A 22,729-nucleotide genomic window follows, 5' to 3' on the forward strand; every position below is an offset into this window, starting at 1 on the left:
AATGTGTGATGTTCCCCTCCCTGTGTCCATGTGTTCTCATTGTTCAACTCCCACTTATGAGTGAGAACATACGGTGTTTGGTTTTCTGTTCCTATGTTAGTTTGCTGAGAATCATGGTTTCCATCTTCATCCATGTCCCTGCAAAGAACATGAGCTCACCCTTGTTTATGGCTGCAGAGTATTCCATGGTATATATATGCCACATTTTATTTATCCAGTCTATCGTTGATGGGCATTTGGGTTGGTTCCAAGTCTTTGCTATTGTGAATAGTGTTGCAATAAAACATATGTGTGTATGTGTCTTTATAGTAGAATGATTTATAATCCTTTGGGTATATACCCAGGAATGGGATTGCTGGGTCAAATGGTATTTCTAGTTCTACATCCTTGAAAAATCACCACACTGTCTCCCACAATGGTTGAACTAGTTTACACTCCCACCTGTCAGGTACCAGGAATGATTACAAGAAACAAGTGATCTTTGTTTATATCTAATACCAAAAAGATGGGCTGAACATTCACCAATCAAGCAGAGATATGCATGATGGATTTTCTCCAACAGCAAAGTGATAAACATCAGATAATCCTGCACAGCAGGCTGTTTCAGTTCATTTTAAAAGATCTCTGTTGCAGTTAATTCTTCTCGTCAGTCACATTGGAAGTCATAAGGCAGATGACTACCTTATGCATTTCTGTAGCCTCAGCACTTTACATAGGGCCCTCAATATAGTAGCCAATCAATAAATGCACAAGGAAGAAAGGGAGAAAAGAAGAAATGAGGAAAAGAGTATAGGAAGAGAAATAAGGAATAGAGGGAAGGAATGATTCTTCCCAGAGTAACTGGCAACACCAGCTCTGAGATTTTTTTTTTTTTTTTTCCCAAGTGAAACCCTTTTTGGGCAGTAGTTACCAAATTTCAAAAAGTCTAAGAATAACTGGGAAACACTTTAAACTACATATTCCTGAGTCCTTCAGTCATCTCCCTGTCAATATTCCTACTCAGCAGGTCTGGGGTAGGACCCAGGAGCCTGCATTACTCACAAGTACTACAGAAAATAGGGTCGAGATGGTCAGGGGACAACACAAAGAAGCACTGCTCTGTGGTGGCGAGCTCTGAGTCCTTAGCAGAATTAATATACGTTCACACTCTGTAACAGACCCCACCCTGCTTTTGGAGAACAATTCTGTCTTTGCCTTTAGCTACCCCTCCACCCCACCTCTGTGTTCCATAGGGTGGACTTCCTATTGGATTCCCTGATTTTTTAAAGGAAAGAATGACTCTAGCCCTGCTTATCTGGCTGCCAGGGTTTATGTCTGTGTCCCTAATCAGCAATTAAAGCAATCGTATTCCAGCAAATTAATATAATTGTTATCTCCTGCCATTCAGCTGCTACCCAAAGCTTGATTTCCATCAAACAACACTTGAGCAAGATAATCTAAAGGATGCTGCAATCTAAAGAGCCTAAGTTCCATCTTTGGACCAAATAAAAGACTAGATAAAATTAACATTTTAATAAAATAATACCTCCATATCGTATCTGACTTGCATGAACGGTTGCTTAGAGTTGTATGCAGATGAATACTATTTCTATGTTTACCGTGAAATGGTTGTGGCAAGAGTGTGCATCTTAGCCATCTGAGTCTCCCAGGTCAGTCAGGGGCATGAGAAGAGGAAAGTTCTCTCCTGAGGGTTGCTGAGTATGCCCAAGTTTTTACAATAGAGTTTGTACAGTGCTGTATTTACTGCTTTCCTGTGGCTGCCACAAAGCTTAAAGCTGGGCGTCTAACGTGCACTTAGCTGCTTCATCCTGCTTGGTTTTCATTTATTTGAATTTTTCATTTGGTGAGATATTCTGTTTGTTTGATCTTTTTTGTTGTTGTTGTTTATATGATGCCTTAACTCCTTCCTTTTGGAAAAAGGAAAGATGTACATTCTTTAACAGTTGAAGTGTTATTTTAATGAACGGCAAAATCATGGAGGGCTACTTCATCATATATTGTTAATATGATCTACTAGTGAAAATAGTCATTGCTGCTAATTGCAGACAATACATGAGCGTATGAGTGCAGGCTTGGCCACCCAACCCTCATCATGTAGGAGGCTGATCCATCAAAACAAGGTAATTGTTTTCTCTTTACTCTTGTCTATCATTTTCTTGCATCTCGTGAAGGAACCTAGCCAGTTTGTTTTGTGAAAAATAGTCCACCTTGGAGTTCTGACCTTGTCTGTCTTCTAATCTCTACCTTGCTACATCGGTGGCCTTATGCCCTCCTGTGGCTCTAACTGCCTCTCTATGCTGGTGGGTCTCAATCCAAACTTCCAGCTGCAGAATCCCTTCAAGTTCCAGAACCTGTGAAAATCGAATAACCTCTCTGCTACTGTAGTGAAGCTCCTGAGTAAATATTGGACACATCAAGGCCTTGGTATTCCATTCAGAGTTACTGTCCTCAAGGAAAATGAATGAGCAGAAGTTAGGATGAGCTAATACCTGTGTGCTTTTAAAAGAAAGTTCTATTTTGCAATCAGGATTGTCTAGATTATTCTTTCTCTGTACATAGAAACTGCCAACAATTATTTAAAAATGAGCTCCATGATCAATTAGGTGTAATGTTCCTTGTCTCCTTAGACACTGGTTCCTGAGGATCTATAAGGGCATCAAAGTACACCTGCGGTGTAGTGAATCCCAGACACCATTCATTAAGCTTGTCCAACCCATGGCCCATGGACCACGTGTGGCCCAGGATGGCTTTGAATGTGGCCGAACAAAAAATCATAAACTTTCTTAAAACTTTATGAGATTATTGTTTGTGTGTGATTTTTTTTTAACCCTCATCAGCTATCATTACTGTTGTATTTTATGTGTAGCCCAAGACAATTCTTCTTCCAATGTGGCCCAGGGAAGCCAAAAGATTGAACACCCCAGCCACTCATCACAGGGTGAGCTATTGTTCTACGTGCCACTAAGGAAGAAAAGCACTGCCAAATAAACAATGCTGTAAAACGGTCTTCTCATTTCAAATTTCTAATTTGTACTTATTGAGAGGTTTAATATCTTTATGTGTCATGATTGACACATAATAAACTGCGTATCTTAAAAGCTTTGATACGTCTTACATATGGATATACCTGTGAAGCCAGCACCACAATCTAAGAAGGGAATCTGTCTACCATCTCCCAATCCAAATTTCTCTCATACCCTTTGTAATTCCTCCCTGACATCCTTCCTTTCAAACTACACTCTTGTTCGAAGGCAAATACTAATCTGATTTGTCTCTCTCGAAATATTTTCATTTACCAAAATGTTATTTAATTTTATACCATTGTACAAGTTTCTTTTTGGGTCTGCCTTCTTTCAAGACACACAGTTATTTTGGAATTCACCCATGTTGTCATGTTTATCAGTGGCTTATTTAATTCTTTGCTGTGTAGTGTTCCATTGTGTGGATGTATCACAGTATGTTTATCCACTCATCTGATGGCATTTTGACTTGTTTCCAGGTTTTGAATATTACATAGTAACCTGCAATAAATACTTTTATATATGTACTTGTGTGGACATGTGTCTTTATTCCTCTTATTTTATGGCGAAAAATATAGTCTTTTTGTGTGCATTTGAAACACTGTGTGCTTTGATTGGTCTATAAAAGTCAGCTAGGTCAAATTGGTTGGTGATGCTGTTCAAATCTTCTATATTATTAACAATTTTCTATCAATTATTAGGAGACAGGTATTGAAATCTCTGAATATAATTGTGGAGTTTTCTATTCTCCTTCCGTCTCTATCAGTTCTCAGTTCTTGTTCCATGTATTTATAAGCTCCATTAGGTGCATAAGCCTTTAGGATTAGTATATTCTCTTGATGAATTAACCCCCTTCTTATAATGAAACATGTTTTTAATTCCTTAAGTGTTTTGTTGCCTGAAATACTGAGGGGTTCCCATTGCCCCAACATGACCTAGAATGACAGCTGAGGTCACACACGATGAGGGCAATGGCAACTCCTTTTTTTTTTTTTTTTTTTGCGACAGGATCTCACTCTATCACCCAGGCTGGAGTGCAGTGGCACAATCTCAGCTCAATGCAACCTTCACCTCCCAGGTTCAAGTGATTCTTGTCCCTCAGCCTTCCAAATAGCTGGGATTACTGGCATGTGTCACCACGCCTGGCTAATTTTCTTTTTTGGTAGAGACAGGGTATCACCATGTTAGCCAGGCTGGTCATGAACTCCTGGCCTCAAGTGATCCACCAGGCTCGGCCTCCCTAAGTCCTGGGATTACAGGCGTGGGCCACAGCACCCAGCCGGCAACTCCATCTTGAGTGCTCCTGGCCATCAATGTCTGGAAGATGTGCACACGCTTCATAAATGTTAAAATGTAAAACATCAACGTGTGTTTGATAACCAATGGCAATATTATGTGGTGTTTGTGAAGCTAATTAGCAACAGTGATTATTTTTAATGGAAATCTCTGATGAATAGTCTCTGACAGGTCCTTAATTCACCTTGAGTGATGCCTGTTTAAATGGCCCAAACTCTGTTTAACTATACTATAGAGTGATAAGGAAAATGGGCATTGTCACCATGGGCATGACCAGGTTAGGGTGAGAAGTCGTGACTCTGCCTCTCTGAGGGGAAGAGGAGTCTCAGAGGTCAGTGAGGTGGCCCCAGACCCTGCTGCCCTCCCCTCAGGGGTATGGCTTTACCTGTGTCAGTCCTGAAGGCCCTGGGTCTATATTTTGTCAGAGATTTCCTTACCCTTGTAACTGCATCTGCATTCTGGTCATCTCTACACAGGGGTCTCACAGCATTTCAAACGGAAGACATCCAAAGTTGAAATTCTTATATTTGAGGGGCTGCTTCTCCATCTCTCTTGTCATCTCAGTTAGTGCATAAGCATGGATACAACCGCACACGTGCATGTGCACACACACACACACACATATACGATGTTCCACAGAAGCCATTTCAAATACCATGGCCAGTCATTTCATCCCTTACAGTCTTGCCTCAAACGCCCCTGTGAACCTCATCTCTCCCCATTCCATCCCATCCTCAAATGACACTTGTGATTCTGTCACCTTGAAATTCTCACTCTGTATCAGGTGTCCCTTTTTCTTCAGTTGACTCATGCCAAGAATATACTTAACTTTTAAATTTACATCTAGAAAGTTCTTCTCATCCTCTACAACTGAAGTAAAAATGTTTTCCCCGGCAAAGAACTCCTACAATTCCCAGGCAGAGGGGCTTCTCTCTATACAGCCCTGTTCTCCACTCCAAGCTGCATTTTGGGACAATTCTGTGCCCGTGTGCTGACTTCCTGTTTGCTCCTGCTCTAGGCTATGTATGCTCTGAGGAAACAAAGCATGTGTCTACTAATAAATGGAATTGGGAGGGCATTTCTCACCTACCTACCTGTCCCTGGAGATCCCGCTCTGTTTTGCTTCTTTCCTCTTACACTTGCCTATAGGTAACTTGTTGATATGGTTTGGCTGTGCCCCACGCAAATCTCATGTTGAATTGTAGTTCCCACAATCCCCACGTGTCATGGGAGGACCCAGTGGGAGGTTATTGAATCATGGGGGTGGTTTCCCGCATGCTGTTCTTGTGATAGTGAGTGATTTCTCAGGAGATCTGATGATTTTACAAGGGGCTTCCCTCTTTGTTCAACTCTCATCCTTCTCGTTCCTGTCACCATGTGAAGAAGGACATGTTTGTTTCCCCTTCCACCATGATTGTAAGTTTCCTGAGGCCTCCCCAGCCCTGCAGAACTGTGAGTCGATTAAACGTCTTTCCTTTATACATTACCCAGTCTTGAGTATGTCCTTATAGCAGCATGAGAACAGACTGATACACTGGTTGCCTGTGAAGCACCTGACTCCTAGTTCCTGCTGCTCCTGCTGCTCTCCCACCCACTAATGCCTGGCGCCCAGGCCTGTCCAAGCACCTATCTTGTGAACTGCCTGCCCTCAGTCTTTCTTGTGAGAAATCCATGCTTCGGGCGTACATTTGACACTGCCCTTGAGTGGATGTAGATAGTTCTCAGGTTATACTGTGAATTCTCCACTTGATGGGAGGGGATATTTACCTACTCCTTTTGGAAAAGAATTAATTCTGGGGAAAGGGCCTGGCCTCCTGGCACAGTGGACCCAGGAGGACCATTGCCCTGTAAGCAGTCTCATGGCTGCCACATCTAAACTGCCAGAAGCAATAATTTGTGATGCTCACACTAAGTCATGATAAAATGAGAAATTAGTGAAACTAGTTGGTTTAAAATCTCAGTGTGTAAACACTAAAATTGTAGTTTCATATCATTGATCTTTAATTATGGCCATGTGTGCAAATGGGATGCAAAATTGAGCAAGCACTATGTAAATCAGTTAAAAAATTGTGAGTAATCAAATGTCATTCACTATTTTATATATTTCTATCCATGCTACTTCAGTCAAATATTGTTCATTTCTCTGCTGGGGGCAAATGGAAATGAACAGAGCTTAATTCAGAGATTTCCAAAACAGTGAAAGTCATCATGGTTTTATATATTATCCAAAAGTGGGGGAACTTCTATTAATGTACTTATTTTAAAGCACAGGAATTCTTCTTGGTTTTGTTTTTGAAGTAATTTGTCTAAAACTTCAGTCAATATTTTTATTTCACTTGAGAAAGTCCTCTTGAACATTTTAAAAGTTAGCCAGTTTTTTTACAATTAGACAAGTATCTTCCAAGAGTTGTGGAGCTTTTAGGCTGAGTTCTCCAGATTACAATGGGAAAGATAAACTTTAAACAGTTTTTATGTAGTCTAAACAAGTATGTCTACATTCTAAGTTGTCATATAAATTTTATTCAGATGTCCAAAGGTTTTCCAATAGATATGTTAATGTTCTGAAAAGAAAATATTTTAATATGTTGCCTCAAAATATCTGGATTTTTTAAATTTAATATAATTTGTTTTCCCATTCAAAAAGTAATATCATCTTTTAGTAAAAACAGTAATGCAATACAGAGGATTTCCTTCAGCTACATAATTTTTCTTATTAATTCATAATGCCTTAGCATTTACAAAAAAAACTCACCATATTGTTTACATTAATTTTTGCTTGGCCAAATTCAAAACTCATTTTGAGCCTCTTTTATATTAAGATTGTTTTTTTCCATTTATTAAACTTATTTATGCAAGAGTTAACAAAAGCTGTTTACTTGGAGTCTTGAACAGTGTATAATGTTTTTAGTGTGTTGAATAATTTTTGTTATCTTTGCCTTTGAATTATTGTGGGGAAAAAAAAGACAACTGACTAATCAGCTGGCCTAACTCCTTCTTGGAAATTTATAGTTAATTTCTGGTCCTACATTGACCATCTGTGCCCAAATATCCAACGTAGATGTTTTCAAAAACAGTTTCTGCTCTAACAAAACAAGAGTTTATGATTCACTTTCAGACTTTGTTCTTTCAACTAACTTGTTTGTTCAGGAAAACAGATTTCCAAGACTTGCACACACAGCAGGATCTCTGTGCCCTGTTTTCACTCCTCAGTTGCTCAGATGACACGTCTTTTGGTCCATAAAACACATGTTAGAGATAATTGGAGGAAAGCACAATAATCTTGTGACTGTTTTTTCCAAAGATGCACCAGCCTCTGCCTAGGAAAAGCGCAGGCATGTAAAAAGACCCCGTGCCCATGAACAGGAGCTTTTATCATCACCCAGTCTGGAGGGAGGCCAGAGTGCTTCTCTCTGTGTATCTCTTTTGCCTGGACCTGAGAATACGTCAGCATTTCAATACACTTATCCAGGTTTCATTCCCATTTTTACCATTTTCCTCTAAACAGGCTGCCTCTACTCTCCGAGTTGACTCCATTCCATCTCTTGCGGCTGCTGCTTCCCTAACTCTGAGTCCTTGCCTTCTGCTCCATTTGGTTACAATTAATGTCCAGCTTGTCTTCTAGACCTCACCTACTCTAGGCTCTGGACCCCGGTGAGTAAGTCATCCTTTTTAGCCCTTACCAGTAAATCAAGTCCAACCTCAGGAGAACTACTTCATACATTTCTAAGTGTATGGGAAAACAAAGCAAATTAAAACAAAAAACAACCAGAGAGGATGTGCTGTGCAAATCTACTGTAGTGTAGACGGCTCCCTCTCTGCGAATCTACTGGAGTGTAGACGGCTCCCTCTCTGCAAATCTACTGGAGTGTAGACGGCTCCCTCTCTGCAAATCTACTGGAGTGTAGACGGTTCCCTCTCTGCAAATCTACTGGAGTGTAGACGGCTCCCTCTCTGCAAATCTACTGGAGTGTAGACGGCTCCCTCTCTGTAAATCTGCTGGAGTGTAGACGGCTCCCTCTCTGTAAATCTGCTGGAGTGTAGACGGCTCCCTCTCTGCAAATCTACTGGAGTGTAGACGGCTCCCTCTCTGCAAATCTACTGGAGTGTAGACGGTTCCCTCTCCGTGAATCTGCTGGAGTGTAGACGGCTTCCTCTCTGTGCTTCTAAGCAGTAGAGAGAAAAGGGACAGGACACATTTAGAGCACCTTGTCACTCAAGCGTGAGATGAAAAGAATAGGGCCTGCTGGTAAGTTACAAAGTACACGGCACAAGTATCCCACCATGCTGTCCTGCTCAGTGTGAGCTCCCCATGCACTGACTGTGGTAGCAATGGCATTGCCCTGCAACCTTGCAAGTCTAGTCACTGATGCAGCCCTCTGGTGGGAACTTGAGCTTTGGCCCTAGTTAGGCAAGAGAAGGAAAACTAAAAGACAAAAGACGTGCTTGACTTATGCTTGAGTCAGGATTTTCCTTATGTGGCAATTCAGGTAAAGACACCCAAGCCGAAGCTAAATTCTGAGGCCACGGGCCCTGTTCTTCCTGACCTTCGGGCCCTGCATGTATTTCCCACAGTTTCTCCAGCTTTTAGGAAGAAATGATATCCATGAGTGCTTTTCATACAATTGGTTGGATAGAAAGCAAAACTGAAAGAACAGTCAGGTCGGCGGGTTTCTGCTTTCTCGTCCCCACTTCCTAGGGAGATAACCACAGGCGGGTCCTGGGCCTCTTGGCAGCATCAGTGTTCAGCTGCTCCTGACACTGCTGACACGTAGTGCTTCTCTCACAGGGTTGTTTGAGGATCAAATAAAAAAGAACTTGGTAAACACTAAATAAATTACCACGTGTTTCTTCCTGTCCCTTTCCTATTTCATTTCTTCTAGGTCCTTCTTTCACTCCCTTGTTCTGTTCCATCCCTTCTTTTTCTATTTTTTTAATTGATTTTTTTTTTAATTTCAGTAGTTTTTTTGGGGGAACAGCTGGTGTTTGGTTACATGAGCAAGTTCTTTAGTGGTGATTTCCGAGATCTTGGTGCACCCATCACCCGAGCAGTATACACAGTACCCAATGCGTAGTCTTTTATCCCTCACCCACTCCCACCCTTTCCCCCGAGTCCCCAAAGTCCATTGTCTCATTCTTATGCCTTTGCATCTTCATAGCTTAGCTCCCACTTATGAGTGAGAACATACGATGTTTGGTTTTCCATTCCTGAGCTACATCACTTAGAATAATAGTCTCCAATTCAATTTTCCTTTGTCTAGTCCTTCTTCCAGCAATTGCTTCATTACCTTCAGTTTGTTTTTTATCTTTCTCAGTTTCATCTTCTTTACTTCCTCATCTGTCCCCATGTTTAATTCTGTCCTTCTCTTTTCTCTGTATAAGTGAATTCAGGAAATGTAAATAGAATAATACCCTACTATTTTACGCTAACCACCAATGGAAAGAAGAATAAAACCAGATTAATCCAAATTAGAAACTAAAACAAATTTCATATATATATATATATTTCTGCTTACTATGGAGTGAAGGATGAGATGGTACATCTTAGATAACTTTACCAATAGATGTTACTTAAGTATAATTTTCTGCTAAAGGTCTTCAGTCTGAAATGAATTGATTCTGATAAGTCATTTTATTTAATAGGCAGACACACAGACTTACAGACAAAGACACACACACATGGGGAAGTAGTGGGGACGAGAAAAGTGGGAGACAGGAAGAGAAGAGAGAGAGGGAAAGAGAATCAGAGAAGAGTCAACTAAAATGTAAATACTTGGATGCATAATATGGAGCATCAGTTCTAAAAGTTCTGTGTATTTAAAAAAAAAATGCCGGAAAAGCTTCATCTAGATTTTAAGCCCAGATCCTTGGCCCCCAGCTCATATGAACTGACTTAGTAGAGCTAGGTGTTAACCTGGAATCACTATTGCTTAGCATGCACCCCAGGAACTTTTAACACAGTTGGTCATTTTTCAGGTCATTGAGATTGATTTCAGATCTGCTTTTTACAACAGATTCATCTGGGAAACTTTGACAATAAGGATGTCTGACGTTGAATGAGGTCCAGACATCCATCCATACCCTGAGTGATTCTAATACTCAGCTGCAGTTGGGAGTTATTACCCTGAAGGATTTCAACTTTGGGCTCAGAAAAGCCAGGGTGGTAATCATAGCTCCAACACTCAGATGTGTGGCCTTGAACAAATAACTAAATCTCCCTGGGCCTCTTTATTCTCATCTGTAAATTAGGTGACAGTAATTTTCACTTCAAGCATTGGATCAGTGGGCTCTCACACTTAGCTATATATTAAAATCATCCAGGGAAGTTTTGAACCATGCCAGGCCCCATCCTATCTGAATTTGAATCTTCGGCAGTGGACTAAGGCATTGGTGTTTTTATAAAGCTTCCTAGGTGATTTAAATGTACCCTCAAATTTAAGACCTGTAGATTGGGGAATGAAATGAGATCTTGCTCTCATTATTAATCAACTACTAGTAGTAATGGAGATAGTAACTGGCATGCACGGTGTCCTTACTAGGTGGGAAGGACTATTCTAGCATTCCACATGGGATGTCTTGGTTTTATCAGCAACACCTGTGTGGGATAGATTCTCTGTTTTTGTGAAGCATCTTCCTTAGTTACCAGTTGCTAGGTCAGATTTCTCTTTCCCAATATAGGCAGAAAAAGAGCCAAGGTGTGTCAAGGGAAGACACACCCCACGGGCCTGTGGCAGCAGTGCCCTCTCTGCAGCCGTGGGTCTGTGGGCAGCCTGCCCCGGCCGGCCCTTCGCTGGCAGTCGCAGAGCCTGTGGCTGCGGATAAGGGGTCATCTACTGAAGGTAGGCACACATCCTAGTGGAACAGAGCATTCAGGAGGGAGACTAGCAAAATATTGTCTTAGGTCTATGACAAAAGAGGAAAAACTGAAAAGGTTGTATTTGATACCAATTAGCAAAAGCTTTGAATGAGACCCATTGCCATTTTTTTTTTAATGTCTTGAGTTGAGGGGTCAGTGAGAAGTCAGGAGCATCTTAAATCTTCCTCCTTCCAGTCCGCACGCTACTTTCTCTTCTGGAAGAGTACTGACACTGATGTTTTCCATCTTTTCATCTAGGAAATGGGTATCTTTTTGGTATCCATCTGACCCAAGAGTCAGTACACATCTGACCTAAGTAATTACATAGCATATAATTAATAGAAAGTCTCTAAAAGTACATGTGAGCTGTAAAAGTTTCTCCCACTATGATTATCTATTAAAAATAAAAGAAAAAGAATATCTTGTGTTTTCTCTGCTCTTCATACATAAAAACCATGCTTTGGTACTGGCATAAAAACAGATACATAGACCAATGGAACAGAATAGACAACGCAGAAATAAATACATGTATTTACAGCCAACTGATTTTTGACAAAAGCATCTGGAACATTTGGTGGGGAAAGGACAGCCAATACAATAAATAGTGCTGTGAAGACTGGATATCTATATTCAGAAAAATAAAACTAACCCCTATCTCTTACCATACACAAAAAAGAAATCAAAATGGATTAAAGACTTAAATATAAGACCTGAAAGTATGAAATTACTGGAAGAAAACATAGGGAAAATGCTTCAGAACATTGGTCTGCGCAAAAAATTTTATGAATAAGACTCAAAAGCACAAGCAACAAAACCAAAAATAGACAAATGGGATTACATCAAACTAAAAAGATTCTACATAGCAAAGGACGTAATCAACAGAGCACAGAGACAACTTACAGAATGGAAGAATATATTTGCAAACTATTCATCTGCCAAGGGATTAATATCCAGAATATATAAGGAACTCAATTCTGTGAAAAATCTAAATAGATATCGCTGAAAAGATGACACACATTTGGCCAACAAGTATATGAAAATGCTCAACATGACTAATCATCAGGTAAAGCAAATCGAAACCACAACGAGCTACCATCTCACTTTAGTTAAGATGACTGTTATCAAAAAGACAAAAAATAAATGCTAGAGAAGGTACAGAGAAAGGCAAACTCTTATGTACTGTAGGTAGGAATGTAAATTAGTACAGCCGTTATGAAACACAACAACAACAACAACATAGATGTTCTTCAAGAAATTGAAACTAGAACTACCATTGTATCAGCCAAGGTTTTCTAAAGGGACAGAACTAATAGGATAGATGAATATCTGAAGGTGAGTTTATTAGGAGAATTAACTCACATAATCACAAGGTGAAGTCCCACCATATGCTGTCTTCAAGTTGAGGAGCAAAAAAGCCAGTCCAAGTCCCCAAACCCCAAAGTAGTGAAGCCAACAGTGCAGCCTTCAGTCTGTGGCCAAAGGCCTGAGACCGCCGGCAAATCACTGGTAAGTGCAAGAGTCCAAAACCTGAAGAACTTGGAGTCTGATGTTCGAAGGCAGGAAGCATCCAGCACGGGAGAAAGATGAAGACCAGAAAACTCAGTGAGTCTGCTCATTCCACCTTCTGTCTGCTTTATTTTAGCTGCACATGCAGCTGATTAGATGGTGCCCACCCAGATTGAGAGTGAGGCTGCCTCTCCCAGTCCCTTGACTCAAATGTTAATCTCCTTTGGCAACACCCTCACAGACACACCCAGGAACATTACTTTGCATCCTTCAATCCAATCAAGTTGACACAATATCAACCGTCACAACCATATTATCCAGCAATCCCACTACTGGCTATACATCGAAAGAAAATGAAATCAGGATGTCAAAGAGATATATCCACTCTCATTTTTAAATTTTTTTTGTTTTGGTTTTGTTTTTGTTTTTTTGCAGCACTTTCCACAAATAGCCAAGATACCAAGTTAACTTTGTCTATCAGCAGATGAATGAATAAAGAAAATATGGTACATATCCACAATGGAGTACTATTCAGCCATAAAAAAGAATTAAAATCTTGTCATTCACAGCAGCATAGAAAGCCTGGACGACGTTATGTTAAGTAAAATAAGTCAGGCACAGAGAAATAAAATACCACCACTTCTCACTCGTATGTGAAAACTAAAGAAGTTAATCTCCTAGAAGAGGGTGAATATTGAAAGCTGGGAAGTGAGAGGGGAAGAGTTAGAGGGAGAGGTTGGTTAAAGTATACAAAATGTCAGCTAGCCAGGAGGAATACATTGTAGCATTCTATAGAACTTTACAGTGACTATAGTTAACGACTTACCATATATTTTTAAATAGCTAGAAAAAAGAAGTTTGAATTTTCTTAACACAAATAAATGATAAATGTTCAAGGTGACAAATTTGTTAATTACACTGATTTGATCACTACAATAACTTAAAAAAAAATGCATACTTTTTCATGTATTTCTACAAAGAGAGTTCCACGTCAGTTTTATGATTGCTACTTACCATAAGAATTAACTAACAAAAAGCTATGTGGAAGATTTTTTTTCCTCGAGAATCAGAAGCGATCATGAAACAGGGCCAGTAATCTTCCTTTAATGAAATGGAGAGTCTAATCCACTACATTTTGTAAAGATGTTAAATCAGAGAAAGCAATTAAATGGGTTCCCATATCAATAAAATGCAATTCTTTATGTTGTTATTATGTAAAACAGTAAGCCAGGCTCTCTGAAGAAGACAGCGTCTAGTTGATTGTGTTTTTCATGAGCACCTGACAGTCTATTTCATATGCAGTTAGTGAATAAACAGGTCTGTTTATGAAAAAATCTGTTCATGATACCAGTAGATTGCATCTGAGGCATTTTCAGTGGTAAAACAATTTGCACTGCAGATATATGTTTATGGGAAATTAGTGGAATGGTAGAGCTTAATGCACAGAAGTGGAGAATTAATGTAAAATAAATAGGGGTACTCAAGCCACACTTTCTAGTAATCCTTTTAAATCTGTATTTCATCCAGAAAGCTTTTTATTTTAAAACCAATTTAAAAAGTCAATAATTATTAAATATGCAGAGACATTTGTATGCTTCCTGCTTTGTAGCATTTTATTTGACATGCTTCCAAATTAGGCTATTAGTGTTTTGGTTGTTTGTTTGTTTGTTGCATCTATAGGGATCTGGGTGATGTTGAAATCTATTACACCGGACTCCCAAAAGATAGTGCTTTTCCTGCACTCATAGAGAGGTTGTGTGACACCATAACCAACCCTATTCCTTGACTGGGCCCTTGAGGAACTAAATGAAGAGCAAACTCTTTGCTGCCAGGGTTTTCCATTCCAGAATTCCACCGTCACTGCCCTGGTCCCTCCTACCATCTGGCCCAGTCATTAAACTCATGCCTGCCCTTTCCAGGATATTTATTTCCTGTTCCCTTCTCTGCTAGGAGAGCCCCGCATGTGGGCTGCAGTCTTCCTCACTGCTTCCTCTTGGATGGATTTCATTTTGCCTGCTTTCCACCTTGACATTTTGACAAACCAGCAATGGCCCAGAATTGTTCCTATGCTCTTTTCCCTGAGCTCAAGCCCACCCCTGTGATTGACAGGACTGGCTTTTAGCTTGGCAAGGTGATCCTTTTTTAAGGGCATGACCAGAGGGAGCACATAATGACCTCACTCTGGCCAGGACATGGCCGGGTACAGAATATAACCCCTTGGTGTTTGGCCTCCTGAGTCACTCATTCATTACACAAAGTCTTTATCTTTGTGCATATCCTGGAACAATACTCTTAAATAAATACTCTCGGAGGCATTTTACTCCATGGTTATTTACTTTGCATTTCCATGATCTCAATGGAACACAGAAAGGGAGGAGATAGAAGGCTTGGCAAACAATCATTTGCCACCATCTACGCACAAGGGGACAAGTGTGAGGGATATTGTTTTGTTTAAAAGAGAGACACGTCATTGACTTGACATAATCCATCTGTGTTCAGACCAGAGTGGATTAGAAACTTCCACTTGGCAAAGCATGCTAGATAACCTCTATCTTGAGAGAACAGAAGCAATTTGGGTTTGGAGTTAAAAGTCCTGGTTTTAATTCCCAACTTATCCCCTTAGCCTTGAGATCTTGGGCAAGTCCTTGAACTTTTCTGAGTCTCAGTTACATTCCACCATCAAGAAATAATAATGGCCTCCCATCTACTCCTTCAAATTGCTTTGAGTTAAAATGAGCATCTGTGCCCTGAATGCTAAAGTGTGAAAAATCTGAAGAAAAAAATATAAAGCCATGAATTAGCAGCCTGCTCTTAAAATGATTACTAATATTGGTCATTATTACTAGCTTCAGCATCATCATATATGATTGTCTGATTTTTAAATAAAACCTGATTAGATTAAAATTTATTTTGAAAGGATGTTAAACTCAGAAATAAAAATGCATTGGGCTATCAAAATATTAGACCCACCGACATTTATCGGTGAGATCTTACCTGCTCCTTTTATCTACCTCTTCCTCCTATTTATCCTTCTCAATTCACTATGAACAGAAAGATGTATTTGCCCTCAACAAACAAATACAGATTCCCATGAAAACCTGCCAAAAGGAAAACCAAAAGAGGAAGAGGATATAAGATTTCTCAAGGTTCACTGTGTTTATTTCCAGTTAAGCCAACCTGACTCCATTCATGCCCTGAGACAGCATGTGCTTATTTTTACAACAATCGCCAGTCCATAGGCCATCCCAGAGGGCTGCTGGATGTCTTCCCAGGAACCCAGTGGAGGAGGAATCTTGTTTTCTACTTCATTTTCAGAAAGTGGGGAGGATCCAGCCATTGGCTGCCCCCAGAATCTTTCTGGACTGACCCATGACTGGCACAGGTTGGAGACAGTTACACAAGTTCAGTCATAACCAGCCTTCTCAAAATCTGACAGTGAATGAGAGTTACACACCTGGCCACTTTCTAGGTATTGGTACCCACCCCTTTCCCTTTACTCACATAGGTAGGCAACTACATGGTGTAAGATGTTGATGTGGTTTAGCTCTGTGTCCCCAGTCAAATCTCATCTCAAATTGTAATCCCCATGAGTTGACGGAGGGACCTGGTGGGAGGTGACTGGACCACGGGGGTGGTTTCCTCCATGCTGTTCTCATGACAGTGAGTGAGTTCTCATGAGATCTGATGGCTTAAAACTGGCACTTTCCACTTTTCTCTTTCTCTCCCCTCCCTCCATGCCAGATGAGCACCAGCAATAGCTCTCCGAGGAGTGTGCTTCCCCTTCAGCCATGACTGTGAGTTTCCTGAGGCCTCCCCAGCCACGTGGAACTGTGAGTCAATTAAACCTCTTTTCTTTATAAATTACTTAGTCTCAGGTAGTCCTTCCTATCAGTGTGAAAATGGACTAATATAGCTGTCTTTTAAAAACTACAAACATAGGAGCTCAAATGCTTTCAACCTAATGCACCAAAGGCAATGTAATCACCTTTACATGCCTTTAATTCAGTTGCCCTTCCACTGTTCAAAACATCCTTGGAACTCATTTTTTAAAAATTATCTTCAGAGAATGTAGCACTCTTCTGGATATCCTGAATGAATGAAGTTATCAAACTTTTAGTGTAAGTATGATTTTTGAAAGCAGTTAAAGACCTTGATGCTAGTTTAGTAAATGTGGTCAGGTCTAAAGCTAAATACAAGTTGTTTATAGTGTTAAAGGAAGTGCAATCATAAAGTCAAGGGATATTTTTGGAAGTGATTATAAAAATGGCTCTGAATGGAGCTAGACTTTATTGATAGCAGCATTCTCAGGGATAACTGAATGGCTTCCCAAAGTAAACTTTTGAGGGGGCCAAAAATTTACCTCTGTTACTTTACTCTGTAGTTACCACGCATTTTATGAGATGATGACACTTATCCTTTCCATAATAGATACTGGTAAAATAGCCTCTTCCCCATTGCAACCTCTACCACCACCAAGTTCACAATATGCATAGAAATAGTATGGGGTTGCCGAGGAAAGAAAGGAGACAAATTCATGCCCAAGTAGAGCAACTTCTTACACAGTGGAGAAATGATAAGGCTTCTGAGACCTTCATGAAGAAAGGATGGAGCCCAGAAACTTCTTTCTGCAGTACACCCTAGTTCCACCCACTGGACTCCCACAGTGGATCAGAACACTCCTCGAAGAGCTATTGCTGGTGCCCATCTGGCATGCTGATTAAAAAGCAATACGTATGCCATGATGTCTTTGGAACCATTGCCTGATGTGGAAGGGAATTGTGTCAATAAATCAAGATAACAGTTAATTCAAGTAATAAATACTTTTATGGTTGAATATTACATTATTTGTTTTTAAGTCTGGCTGATATCTATTACAATGACATTTTCCTTTTCTATTCCATTTCATTATGATTGACAGTATTTATCTGAAATATTGATGGGGCCCTGATAGCCACATTCAAAAACATAGTCAAGGTCTGTCACGGGGCATCCCATCTAAGACAGAGCCCTTGGGGACAAGCCACAAGGGCACATACTGAAACAAAACCCTGGGGAATGCCTGAGCTAATATCAAATCGTAAGACAAGAAGCAAACTTATGTTGTGTGAAATTTGATGGGGGCATCTTGAGAGACAATGGTAGGGTCTTGAGGTTGCTGTTTAGACAGTATGGAAATGGATAAGAAATCATTGCCTCAGATTTGGTTGATAGCCAATAAAAGCTTAGGGATTAGCAAAAAGTTAGGAACTATTGAAAATAATGAAAAGCTAGGTTCTCGCCTTTACCATCTCTATACAAAAGAATTAATTTAATTTAGTACAATCCTATGAGGTCCTTCCCATCAACTATGATCATGAGCAAGGAAATAGTTAAAATGGAACCATGTGTTGTTTCACCTAAAGAAAAAGGCTTGAGTTTTTGGTAACTGTTCTACCCGCAAAACAGTTAAGTTATAGATACCTATAGCATTAATGATGGCAGGGAGGAGATGATATTATGTCAGTGACAGCCAGCCAAGCCCCATCTAAAAGAAAGGTGAGCTGGGAGTTTCACTTAAAAAGCCTACCCAAATTGACAGCTCTCACAGAATGCACTGGAGTTTGGGGGTAAAGATAGAATCTTCCCTCAGGTTTGAAAAACAAGCTCTTATTCACATTTTCTATTTTCCCATTGACATGAAAATTGCCTAAGAAAAGTAGAAGAGATCCCAGGGGCACACTGCTTTTCAACTTGAATCTTTGCCTTCCCTTCTCATTTTTTACTTACAGTGTGTACATGTGTGTATGTGTGCACTTGTGTATGTGTGTGTACACGTGTGTGTGGGGGGTGGGGTGGGGATTGTCCATGGAGATTTTCTCTTAAAGGAAAGCCTATTTCCCTCAGCAGTAGGAAAATTGAAGCCTGCACCCTCCTAATACCAGACCTACTCTTTTACTTAAAACATAGAAGACTTATCTTTTGAAATGGGGTAGCCACTTAAAGAACAGATAAATTCCCTGTGATATTTACTCCCAGAAAGAAAAAAAAATAGTATAAAGAATAATTTTAATACCTGGCTCACTGAGATTTTGGAATGAGCCTAAGGCTGTTTCAGAGAAAAGTCTGTGTATTCAGGTTGCAAGGAGAACTGTGTGTGTCAGTTTATTTGGAAAGGCAAATTATATTTTATGTACTTGGAGTTATTCAGTGTGCAAAATGCTGTAAAAGCCTATTGTATTCATACTTGCTTGTTATACCCACATTTCATTAAACCTCACATACATTATTACCCATAGTTCACACTCTAGACTGCCAAAGGGTTACCACTCATTTCCTAATATACCAAAGATACCAAAAGAGATATGAAGGGCAGAGGTAACCCTCTTTTTCAACTACTATGACATCTTTAAGTATTTAAACTACTATAATATATTTAAGTATTTAGGGGGTGTGATGATTAATGTTGTGCCTCAACTTGACTGGGCCATGGGGTGCCCAGATGTTTGATCGGACATTCCTCTGGGTGTTTGTCTGCCAGGGTGTTATTGGAAGAAACCTGCATTCGCGTCAGGAGACTGAATACGGTAGATTGCCCTCCCTAATGTGGGTTGGCCTTGTTCAATCAGTTGACAACCTGGATAGAACAAAATGGCGGAGTAAGAGAGAGCTCCTCCTGCCTGACTGCTGAGTTGGGACATCAGTCATTTCTGAACTTCAGACTAGGACTGAAATATCCACTTTTGTTGGGTCTCGAGCCTGCCAGCTTTCAGACTGGACCTTACACCAGTGGCTCCCCTGTTCTCAAGTTTTCAGACTTGCACTGGAACCACATGTGGTCTCTCCTGTTCTGCCAATTGCAGAACTTGAGGCCTCTTGGGCTCCATATCACATGAGTTAATTCCCAATAATAAATATGTGTGTGTGCATGTGTGTATGTGTGTGTGTTTGTGTGTGTCTTGTTAGTTCTGGTTCTCTGGAGAACCCTAACATAGGAGGTAAGGGGTACAACTAAGGTACATTTCCTTAGTTATAAAATGAAAAAAATAAGCTAAACCATAGAATTATTTCGATTCTTACATGAGATGTTACATTCCTTGTTAGATACTTGTATTAGTCTATTCTCACATTGCTATAAAGAAATACCTGAGACTGGGTAATTCACAAAGGAAGGAGGTTTAATTGTCCCACCATTCTGCAGGCTGTACAGGAAGCATGGTGCTGGCATCTGGTCAGCTTCTTGGGAGGCCTCAGGATCTTACAATCATGGCAGAAGATAAAGAGGAAACAGGCACATCACATGGCCAGAGCAGGGGCAAGAAAGAGAGAGGGAAGTGCCACACATATTTAAACAGCCAGATCTCATGAGGACTCACTGTACAGTACCAAAGAAGGATGGTGCTAAACCATTCATGAAAATCTGCCCCCATGATGCAGTCACCTCCCACCAGACCCCACCTCCAACACTGGGTATTTAATTGAACATGAGATTTGGGTGAGGACACAGATCCAAACCATATCAGTACTCCACACTGTATTAGGTATAAAGAAACATAACCAGTGGTTCCACCACCACCTTCTCCCAACACCACATGTTCATCACCACACACTTTCTTTCTGTCCCTAGATCTGCCACCCACCAAAGGAACAGCAGTACAATCTTCACTCAGTATTTGCAGAGAATTGGTTTCAGGAGTCCCAAAGATACCAAAAATCCATTGATGCTCAAATAAATTAAATAAAATCATGTGGTATTTACATACAACCTACTGCACATTCTCTCATATACTTTAAATCATCTCTAGATTATTTATAATACCTAATAAAGGTAAAGGCTATGCAAATATTTGTTGAGGTGTATTTTTTGTATCAATTTTCATTGTTGTACTTTTTATTTTTTAATTGTTTTTCTTGAATTTTTCAATCTATGGTTGTTGAATCTACAGATGCATAACTGTGGATATGGAAGGCTGACTGTATTCAGAATATTAAGTAATGAGAGAAAACAGGATACCCTAATCAGTAGGGGACTTCTTAGCGAATGTCAGAGAGATACCAAAGAAAGGTTACCTTTTCATGATTCTTGTTGATTCCATTTTTAATAATAAATCACGGTAATATATACAAAGACCATTCATTCACACATACATGGTGTATCAGCCTAATACAGGATCATTTTCTTTCATTTTTCCAGAGCAGTTTTGAAACAGGCTTTTCCCAGTTCATAGCCCATGTGCAGGGTCACCATCAATGCTTCCCTGGGCTTGGGAGATGCTGGTTTTCTTCTAGAGATTTCCCATTCTTTTTCTGAACATTCTTTCTGGTAGTCCCAGATTGGGCATGGGGCAAGGGTTCCAATGAACATCAAAGCAATTTCAAGATCTCCTTAGTAAATATAGGTTATCATCAATACTAATGAGCTCTTATTTACAGGAGTATGTTCTTGTTTAAGGATGGAGTAATTACCTACAAAGAAGGCATGTAAGAAGAAAGCAAGGAAGAGCAGAACAACTTGAAACAACAAAGCGGAGATGCAAAAGGTGTTTGGGGGTTGGGAGGGGTCAACTGGAAGATTAAATAAATATTCTGGCTGGGTGTGGTGGCTCATGCCTATAATCCCAGCACTTTGGGAGGCCGAGGCAGGCAGATCACCTGAGGTTGGGAGTTGGAGACCTGGCCAGCGTGGTGAAACCCCATCTCTACTAAAAATACAAAAATTAGCTGGGCGTGGTGGCAGGCACCTGTAATCTCAGCCACTTGGGAGGCTGAGGCAGGAGAATCACTTGAACCTGGGAGGCAGAGGTTGCAGTGAGCCCAGATAGCGCCATTGCACTCCAGCCTAACCAACAAGAGCGAAACTCCATCTTAAAAATATAAATAAATTAATTAAATAAATAAATATTCTGCTGCTGTAGAAGAAGGAGTGGTTGTTAACATGAGCCACTGCCTTTCACACTACGCCTTCTCTCCTTTTTCAAATGTTCCTATGTCTACACATTGACAGCCAATTTGTATTTTAGTGCATTCAATTTAATGTCCCAATATGAATATCAATCATTAATATGCTACACTTCATTCTATAACCAAATCAACTGGGGTAAAAAAAAAAAAATGTCAATTTACTGCCAATAATATAAGGATCAGAGTCAAGGTTAGAACCCAAGAACTGCAAATAATGGCTGTGACCACTACCTAAAGGACATTCTTTATGCACCTGTACTACATTAGGGCTGTCAGGTGCCTCACCTGACAGGTATAGCCACACCTGTACCCAGAAATTAATCCGTGTCCAAGGTATCATTTTTCAGTGCCAGAATTACTTGGTCTATAAGACTGAATGTGTGATGCCTACAGATCTCTCTTACCATAATGGTACTTCTGTCATTTATACGTGAAATATAAATACAAATGTGTGGCGTGGCTGGCATTGGTTTATTGATTTTGGATGGTTCCAGCTCCTTCGGAGGTCATTTCCTGAGTAATCCCATCTGGAAAAAGTAATTTGCCATTCACTAGTCACCACAGTTTGGCTTGCTGTAATGACCTACTTGGGATGAAAGAAAAGGTCTTTCCATTTCTATTCAATATCTGGATTCCTTTCAACAATAATAGATACACACCTTTATTACCCTTTCCCAGCTGGCCAGCATCGAAGGTGACAAACATCCCAGCTGTCAGTGGTACAGACAAGATTCTCTCCCTCCCCAGATGAGCTCTTGTAAGCCTAATGCCATTTCCTCCCCTGACTCTTAGGTCTGTCTTGGGAGATGGCCATCAATGTGTCCTTCTAAAAATACAGAATTATTAACAGTTTGGTTTTATGTCATTGATCCTTGGAGCAAGTGATGGAAATTATAGGTTAGTATTGACATGAATAAAATATTTTGGGATAACCTGAATAGTATGCTTTCCCCTGTCACATTCTTAGAGAAGTTAATAAAGAATCACGAAGATATTGCAACAATTGGAAGCAGACTTGGGGTTTGTTTTCAATAGTAAAAGATAAGTAGATGAAAATTGGAATTTATAACTCAAGCAGTATTTCCGAGCCTTAGCATGTGATGAGAGTACACCACAT

At 40.1% G+C, this 22,729-nt stretch overlaps 1 long non-coding RNA gene across 1 annotated transcript; it reads left to right on the forward strand.

Annotated features, from left to right (window-relative positions):
* Positions 1 to 7,809: 7,809 nt before the first annotated feature.
* LOC126940183 (uncharacterized) lies at positions 7,810 to 21,168 on the forward strand. The gene is made up of 3 exons (XR_007720647.1): positions 7,810 to 7,967; positions 16,417 to 16,505; positions 21,104 to 21,168. It is a non-coding gene; the product is annotated as an uncharacterized LOC126940183 (long non-coding RNA).
* The last annotated feature ends 1,561 nt before the right edge of the window (positions 21,169 to 22,729 follow it).

Source organism: Macaca thibetana, chromosome 17, assembly GCF_024542745.1.
Source record: "Macaca thibetana thibetana isolate TM-01 chromosome 17, ASM2454274v1, whole genome shotgun sequence".
In the NCBI taxonomy this organism is placed as follows: Eukaryota; Metazoa; Chordata; class Mammalia; order Primates; family Cercopithecidae; genus Macaca; species Macaca thibetana.